Source organism: Megalobrama amblycephala, linkage group LG5 (genome assembly GCF_018812025.1).
Source record: "Megalobrama amblycephala isolate DHTTF-2021 linkage group LG5, ASM1881202v1, whole genome shotgun sequence".
NCBI lineage: Eukaryota > Metazoa > Chordata > Actinopteri > Cypriniformes > Xenocyprididae > Megalobrama > Megalobrama amblycephala.
This window is the reverse complement of record NC_063048.1, coordinates 26,713,430-26,720,257: the sequence shown is the minus strand read 5'-3', so window position 1 is coordinate 26,720,257 and position 6,828 is coordinate 26,713,430. Positions and strand designations below refer to the sequence as shown.

Genomic DNA, 6,828 nt, shown 5'->3' with positions numbered 1-6,828 from the left:
TCGAAGCGAAACGGAATAACTTACTGAAATGTAATGCACATGTTATGTGTTATCTCTTCAATGGATAAAGGATGAGTTAGCTCATTCATCGCAAAACAACGAGTTATGTATCTCTTCAATGCATGAGCAATACGTTAGTTCTTGTATAGGATGCAAGTAAACAGCGCATAAACTTATTTGTTGCAATGCAACATCGTAATGAGTTAACTATTGCAATAGAAAATGGAATAACTTACTGCAATGCAATGCACATGTTGTGTATGCAATGCAGTGCAACAAGAACATTTCATGTGTCAAGTCAAGTCAAGTCACCCTTATTTATATAGCGCTTTTTACAATGCAGATTGTGTCAAAGCAGCTTTACATTGATAATTGGTATATAATTTTCTATGGAGTCAAATTAATGCCTTAAAGTTTTGCACAAAAATAAAGTTTTGCAAAACACAAAAAAGAATTGAGCAATAAAAAAATGTTTTGCAAACAAAAATAAAGAATTGCAAAGGAAAAATAAAGTATTGAGCGGAAAAAAATAAGTTTTGCAAACAAAAATAATAAATTGCAAAATAAAATAAAGTAGTGCAAAAATAAAAATATAATCAATTACAAAAATCAATGACAGCTGTAATCCTATTTTATCTTTGCCACATATTTTCCATGCTCAAACCTACTAAATCATTTGCAACGCTCTTTTTATTCTGCGTTTCAGTCAAGCGTGCGCTCACGATACCGGTTTTCTTTTGCGCTGCACTTTTCTGTGCGGATCACTTTATGGCACTGGTTTGACGTGGGGGTGGAGTCAAGAAACGGGGGCACACCCCCGCGAAATGCATTGGAGGGGAACGTAATCGGCGACAGGTGAAATAATTCTTTGACATGGTTAAAAATAATGAATGGTTTGTTTTTGTTGGTTTGTTTAGCATATGTTGTCGCCGATTACGACCCCCTCCAATGCATTTCTTATAGTAATATGACCCGTTGCTCTCTGTCTCACTGCCTGTATCCACTTTTGTGTCCTTAAACATTCGTTTTTGGGGGTCGACAGCTTATAAAAACTTATTTCTGGGTTTTTTAGCTTGTTAGCTGTACACCTTGTCACACAGCAGCTTTTAGGCATTGTTCTGTTTTTTGTAATGAGTCAGAAAAGACAAGAAGGCAGCCTGGAGACAGTTGGATTGTTTAATAAATGCGCTTTGTCTCTATGCTTGATCTGTTCTGTTGCGATCTGCGTCTCCTGCCGATGACGTGTTTCGCGGGGGCGTGCCCCCGTTTCTTGACTCCACCCCCACGTCAAACCAGTGCCATAAAGAGAACCGCACAGAAAAGTGCAGCGCAAAAGAAAACCGGTATCGTGAGTGCACACTTGACTGAAACGCAGAATAAAATGAGCGTTGCAAATGATTTAGTAGGTTTGAGCATGAAAAATATGTGGCAAAGATAAAATAGGATTACAGCTGTCATTGATTTTTGTAATTGATTATATTTTTATTTTTGCACTACGTTATTTTATTTTGCAATTTATTATTTTTGTTTGCAAAACTTACTTTTTTCTGCTCAATACTTTATTTTTCCTTTGCAATTCTTTATTTTTGTTTGCAAAACATTTTTTTATTGCTCAATTCTTTTTTTTGTTTTGCAAAACTTTATTTTTGTGCAAAACTTTAAGGCATTAATTTGACTCCATAATTTTCCTTTTAAAGAATAGTGTCAATGCAGGCAGATCAAAAGCACCGTTGAATAAATGTCAAGAATACTGTTGAATATCAAATGTCAAGTCAAATTAAATTAAATTAGGGCTGCACGATTAATCGTATTTTAATCACGATAACGATATCTGCTTCTCCCGATTGATTTTAAATAATCGTCAAGATATGGACTACTTGCACAGCTACTTCCGCTTTCTACTTATTACGGCTCGAGCGTTTCCGGTCAGCGTTCAGCGCACTTATATACAGAGAGCTTCTTGTGAAAACGCAGATTATTACTACATTTTAGGGCTGCGAAATGTTTTTTAAACAATTAATCATATTCTCTGCATTAACATTAATTATCTTCAACCTGCTGAAATGTTTATTAATATATTTCCCTTCCAAATGCGCATTCTGAATAATAAATAAATATATTTCCCCACTAACCTTCCGCCGTCAAGTGCTCGTCTTCTCATTAGCAGTGTTTTTCTCTTAGTCATCATATTTCATACCTGTTAAATTTACATTTAAATGAATTTGACAGGAAGTGCATTGTTTTACTATGGTAAGTCCCAGCTAACACACGACGTAACAGTTACGTAATGTATTCGTACTTTTTGGTAATTTAATGACTTACTAACTGACAACGTAACTGCGACGTCGCATGCCAGTAATTTCATTACCTTCCCAGATAGCAACAGACTCCGGGGCGGATCCGCCTTCAAGTCGCCAGCTCCGCTGTACGCTCAGATTCAATTCGGCAACGCGCACAGGATATGCCCCGCCTCCGCACAGCGCACTGTCAACTCGCGGACTCGTTACAGATGCTGGGCGGATTCACTGACCGGACGCGCCTTTTTTCAACTGTCGTCGTCACTGAATCCTCCTCACTGTGGAAAAGCTGGAGCCGGCAGGTCGGTGAAGACTAAACATGGTAAGAAAAGTTAAAATATGCTTTATTTGTTCAGCTGTATCCAGTAACATTACCGTTCATTGCTTTGTTTGATGTTTTTAAAAATGACTGTGGCCAAGTTAGCTCTTAGTGTCATTAGCGTTACTTAGATTTGAGTAAAAAAATAATTTGGCTAATAACCTTTTGAGTAAAACGCTATTTGGACAGAATTTCTTTATATTTCTGGGAGGTGGGGTGATTTAATAAGCTGTCCGGGTTTAAGTCCAATCCTAAACGCAAATTTTCACTCCTTTCCAGTAAAATAGCAAGCGAGATAAGCTAATGTTAGGCCTAACGTTACCTGTTCTTTTCACTGAACTTCTAGTTGTTTGAGTCTATTTTTTTGTTTACATGAGGTGGAGAATATATGTAAAGTTGTTTCAGATAATTATTTCATATCCTATTAATTCATGATTAATAAATTGCCGTGTGTGTGTGTTCTGTTGCAGCTTACAGCTCATTCAAGTGCCGCCAGTGTGTTTTTGGAGTATTTCTTCTTTCTATTTCATCTTTCATCTGAGGAAAGTAAGATTAAAAACTGTTTTAAACTTGATTTATCTAGTTCTTTTGTCAAATACTGATAATGGTCCACAACTACAGCTTTTAACATGTTATAAATGTGCCGTTTTAAAAGATTTATACCTATAATTGATGGGTTAAAGTTTAAAAACCCACTTGTATCAGTAAACTTTAGTTGTAGTATACTAGTTTGAGTCTATTTTTGTTTACATTTGACAATTCTCCACCTCATGTAATGTTGTTTCAGATCACTATTTCATATATTAATTCATAATTAATAAGTAACTGTGTGTGTGTGTGTGTGTTCTGTTGCAGCTTACAGCTCATTCAAGTGCCGCCAGTGTGTTTTTGGAGTATTCTTCTTTGTATTTCATCTTTACCAAACGTCTGAGGAAAGTAAGATTAAAAACTGTTTTAAACTTGATTTAGGCAGCTATTTTGTCAAATACTGATAATGGTGTACAACTACAGCTTTTAACATGTAATAATTGTGCCATTTGAAAAAATTCATACCTATAATTGATGGGTTAAAGTTTAAAAACCCACTTGTATCAGTAAACTTTAGTTCTAGTATACTAGTTTGAGTCTATTTTTGTTTACATTTGACAATTCTCCACCTCATGTAATGTTGTTTCAGATCATTATTTCATATCATAGAGAGGAAATGTCATTGCTCCCTATGTAGGCCTCACCGAGCCATGAGATTCAATCAAAATATCTTAATTTGTGTTCTGAAGATGAACGAAGGCATTACAGGTGTAGAACGACATGAGGGTAAGTAATAAATGACATTATTTTCATTTTTGGGTGAACTAACCCTTCAACTATAAGAAATTGACAAGATTTTTGTTACATTTTCTATTTTATCCCGTGCAACTGTTGGGCGCCATGACACAAAATGTGTCACAAATGTGTCCTTTCCCGCATTCAACCAGATGGAGTCCAAGAAGTTCCTCCTGTGTAAGTAAATGTAATAAGTTTTGCCTGGCTAAAAAATTTAAGTACATTTATTTTTTTGCCAACACATAACTTTTTTTGTTGTTGTTCAAAATGTATGTAACGAGTGAGTTCATACTGGGACTATTTCAGACTGGTTCTGGTCGGCAGCACTGTGGAGTAGCACAGTATCTGTGTGACTCGTCATAGACATAAACAGAGAGAAGTAGCTCAGGCTATAATGTTCTTCCGCAAGATGCATGCAGTTCTGTTTATTAACCGCTAGAGCACCAAAAGTTACATAGTGTACCTATAAATGTCAGATAGTACACTTTTGTTTTTAAAGCATTGGTTATGTTTATCCTTTTTTAAAAAAAAAAAAAAAAAAAACTGGTAGCTTCAATGTGAATAAATTTTTTAAATGAAAATCTACTTGTGTATTACAGGTGCTGTGAGAAAGAACCATGTATCACGTACCGCCACTGATGAAGACATTACAAAACACAATACGATGGTTCAGCCTGGCAGCTGATAGGGGAAGCTCCAGGAACCGTCCCACTGTGAGCACCCAACAGTAGAGTTTCAGAGTATCATTGGCTACGTTTACATGCACCGATTTTCGTCAATCTGAATTAATTGAATCTGATTGCAGATCTGTTTACATGTACTATAAACATTGTAATCTGATTCAAATATCCATTTATATTTGTTTTATATACATTCCGATTAAAACTTTGATGTGCAAATGCAGCAAATCTTGGCAATATTAAGAGGATTTGGTATTTCCAATTAATGTAGGCCTGTTACATACTTCTAGTCTATTATTATTACTATTAGGTTAGGCTTCTTTCTTTTATTATTAAATTAATATTATAATAAATTTGCCCCACAATTTCATAGCGCATCACCGCATAACTGACGTGCTCTGAGGATAACTTATAAGATTAGGCTATTAGCTATCTTTGTATCAGACCTAAAAAAAGTTTAAATCATTTTCAATGAATTATAGGCCTATAATTAAAGTTATTAAGAATGTCAATGAAAATTAAGCGCAGCTTTACTTCAAGCACTGACTTTAAAAAACAAACCACCTGTTTAACACGAAATACTATTATTCTCATTTGTTTCACTAGCCTATATGTACGGCCACAAGTGAAATAATGGAATAAATTTAGACAGTTACATAGGCTACCGTTATCAGCATTTTATGTTGAAATTCGTCTCTGAGAATATGCTTTGTTAAAGCAGCCTCAGACAGCTCCGTCACTTTTTACTTTTTGTGGTGAATACTGACCGAGTTTGAGACTTTTTCATCAGCATAACTCTTGAGCAAAGTTTGGACGTTGCTTCTTGTGTGATATCCACTGGCTCCCCGTCTTGTCTTAAAACGGAAGATTTCCAATATTGTGACGAAGTGATACATACGCCACTGCCTGTTGACATACATCTTTACAACTAAAGACGTGAACGTTAACTTTAAATGCGTGTCAGCATTGCACTGTTGTGCCCCAGAGGCTTCTGAATACTATTGAGAAAGTAGTCGGATTCAATGTTTACATGGTTATTTTTTGCTGTTTGATCGGATTAGAAAAGGAATAAACCACCCCTTCCAATCCGATCGAAATTTCATTCAGATCGATTGAGGTGTTTACATGAACGTTTTTCAATCCGATTGAGCCGTCAATCCGATTACAAATGGATTATTTGGGTGCATGTAAACGTAGCCAATGTTAACTTCAGTGTTTTGAAGTGTTCATTTAAAATCGCTACAGTTACAATAAAATAAAGAAGGTTCAAGTTTATTTTTAAATAAATGTTTTAATTGTTTTTATTTCTATTCAAAGAATCTTAAAAAAAATCCAGTTTCTACAAAAAAATGAAGCAGTACAACTGTTTACAACATTAATAACAAAAATGTTGCTCGAATATTTACTCTTAAGTGTTATTTTTCATTAAATAAAAAATGTTTTTGGTACAATTTATGGTTGCATTTCATTTTCTGTAATTCTATTCAATACCTATTAATGTACATAAATAATAAAACTATAAAAATAGTAATAGTAATTACATACTGTAAATATATTTACAAACTATTTTTATAGTTTTATTGTAACTGGCTAAAGTTTTGAATGATTTCATCATGTTTTATTAATATTAATAAAGGTAAACATTAAATAGTCAAGCTTTTATAGAGCAATCCAGTCTGTCTAATGTTGGTCCATTAGATTTTAAATATTTCTGTGTAGCCAGTTTTGGCCAGAATACTATTTCGAGAGTGATCTGAAAGGTATTCAGACCAAATGAACCACATAAACGGGTCCAGTTCGGATCCGCGGCGGATCAGCTGCTTCATAAACGGGTCCGTATTGGATCCGCGGCGGATCAGCTGCTTCATAAACGGGTCCGTATTGCATCCGCGGCGGATCAGCTGCTTCATAAACGGGTCCAGATCGGATCCGCGGCGGATCAGCTGCTTCATAAACGGGTCCAGATCGGATCCGCGGCGGATGAACTACTTTATCAGCGGACACGGGGCGGGTCTCTTCCGGATCTGAACTGGATCCGCAATCCTTATCTGTTCCGGATCCGCTGCGCTGTGCAAGTGGACTCCGTTCCGGACCCGTTTTGCGGATCCGTTCCGGAGCTTGTGATACCGCCGGGGCGGATCCGTTGCGGAGTCAGTTTGCTATCTGAATTCAGATTACCATCTCACAACGTCATCAGTACGATCTCCTA

The 6,828-nt window shown here is 36.0% G+C and overlaps 1 long non-coding RNA gene across 2 annotated transcripts; it reads left to right on the top strand.

Annotated features, from left to right (window-relative positions):
- The first annotated feature begins 1,780 nt into the window (after positions 1–1,780).
- Positions 1,781–6,539, top strand: LOC125268928. Of its 2 annotated transcripts, XR_007185002.1 has the most exons (6): positions 1,787–2,619; positions 3,087–3,162; positions 3,472–3,552; positions 3,794–3,930; positions 4,092–4,116; positions 4,539–6,539. It is a non-coding gene; the product is annotated as an uncharacterized LOC125268928 (long non-coding RNA). The 2 variants fall into 2 exon arrangements; XR_007185001.1 differs by having other exon boundaries at positions 1,781–2,619; positions 3,472–3,930.
- Positions 6,540–6,828: the final 289 nt, after the last annotated feature.